General features: G+C 42.9%; 1 non-coding gene across 1 annotated transcript; it reads left to right on the forward strand.

Annotated features, from left to right (window-relative positions):
• The first annotated feature begins 223 nt into the window (after nucleotides 1-223).
• Trnat-ugu (transfer RNA threonine (anticodon UGU)) lies at nucleotides 224-297 on the forward strand. Its single transcript has one exon. It is a non-coding gene; the product is annotated as a tRNA-Thr (tRNA).
• Nucleotides 298-2,116: the final 1,819 nt, after the last annotated feature.

Here is a 2,116-nt window from a genome sequence, read left to right on the forward strand (position 1 = left end):
AGACGAAGGTCAATGGCTGGGTAGCCTTTAACTATATATACGAAGATAGCAACTGTTCTCTAAAGAACAAATACAATTGATGACCGTGCAGCTTCTCTAGAATAAATGATAATGGACAAATACCTGTTACGTATTTTACATATGTAGATTGTGTACAGTTGGGAATGTGTGTCTCACAGGAAGCGTGCGTGAGATAATCCCTGCAGTCGCACTATCCTCTGTGTCCTCGGTGGCTCAGATGGATAGAGCGTCTGCCATGTAAGCAGGAGATCCCGGGTTCGAGTCCCGGTCGGGGCACACATAATCAGCTGTCCTCGTCGAGGTATATCAACAACACCTATCGGCAGCTGAGGGTTTCAATTAATTATCAAATTGCAAAATTCACCCTAATCAATGCAAAGTGTAAGGTCATTCACATGAATACTAAAAATAATCCTTCAAATTTCAATTAGACAAAAAATCACAGATATCTAAAGGCTGTATCAGTTCAACTAAATGTCTAGCAACTACAATTGTCAAAAAGTTAAATTGAAATGGTCACAAAGATAATTTTGTGAGAACGGTAAACCAACGACCGGCAGAAGCAACACGTCTATTAAAGGGACTGCCTGCGCTACGCTTGTCCGTCCTCTGCTAGAATGCTGCTATGCTGTTTGGTATCTTTACCAGATTTGATTGTTGGAGGACATCGAAAAAGTTCAAGGAAGGGCAGCTCGTTATGTATTATTGCGAAATAGGGGAGAGAGTGCCATAGGAGAGCTGGGTGGCACTCGTTAAAACAAAGGCGGTTTTCGTCGTGGCGAAATTTCAATCACCAGCTTTCTCCGACGAATGATAAAATATTTTATTGACATACACCTACACAGGGGAAAATGACCACTGCAATAAAATAAGAGAAATCGGAGCTCGCACGGGAAGATTCCATTGTTCGGTTTCCCCTCGCATTGTTACACAGTCCAATGGTAGAGAAATAGTCTCAAGGTGGTCCAATGAACCCTCAGCCAGGCACGTAATTGCGAATTGCAGAGTAATTATGTATATGTAGACAACCTTATTGCTAAAGAATCTGTTTACTTTACCTAACTAACTACAGGTCATGTTTAGTCTTTTGTTTGATTCCTTTCCTGTCCATCTAGTTGTTACCAGTTGTTCTAAATATAAAAAGTTCAGTCACTGGTTCATTGTTAATCTGAACCATTACATTTTTCATACGTTGTTTGCAAACCAATTTTGATATCACTATAAATGATTTTGAACCCTACTTTCAAACTTGTTGTTTGAAGTCTTCTGTTTGTTGCTGACGTTTATCTGGTCAACAGTAGCATGTTATTACCAAAACAAAGGTGATTGACGTGTATTCCTTCTTTCTTTTCCCGTCTTAATATCCAGTATGCTGAAGAGAATAGTTTCGATGATATGTAATCTACCTTCCTTATGTCTTTCAATTCTGAAATTTTCACTATCATTAAGAGACGCAGCGATTTCTGTAGCATTGACGTATACTTTCATGAGGAGCGGAACAAAGACAATGGGGGGGGGGGAGGGGGGGGATAAAAGCGACGATACGGGCGCAAATGGGGAAAACCACGAACATAAGCGACTTTGAGAAAGGTCAGACTGTTAGCGCCCAGACCTTGGAACCAGAATGTCGGACACGGCGAAACTGATCAGCTGTTCGTGAGCATCTATGGAAAATGACTGAAGGGCCGTGAAACCGCGTGAAGCCGACAAGATGGTGGCGTCATCTCAGAATGTAGAGGTCGGTGGCTTGCCTGCTGTGTGAAGCAAGATAGGCGGTGATCTCTGACCGACCTGACGACAGCATACAACGCTGGCGCAAGCGTAGCAGTTTGGAACCACACGGTTCAACGGACACTCCACTGGGACTCCACAGCAGACGACCCTTGCATTTTCCCAAGTCGACCCAATGACATCGTCAATTACGATTACATTGGGCAGGGGGTCATCGAGAAAGACAGCGAATCAATGGAAATGTGTGACCTGGACTATGTATCACGGTTTTTAGTACTCCATGCGGATGCGTCAACGAGTTATAATTTCATAAAGTGGCTAAGACACTACTTTCAACGCTCCTTGCGGCAATTAAGGGCAACTT

This window comes from Schistocerca gregaria, chromosome 1 (assembly GCF_023897955.1).
Source record: "Schistocerca gregaria isolate iqSchGreg1 chromosome 1, iqSchGreg1.2, whole genome shotgun sequence".
NCBI classification, from domain to species: domain Eukaryota; kingdom Metazoa; phylum Arthropoda; class Insecta; order Orthoptera; family Acrididae; genus Schistocerca; species Schistocerca gregaria.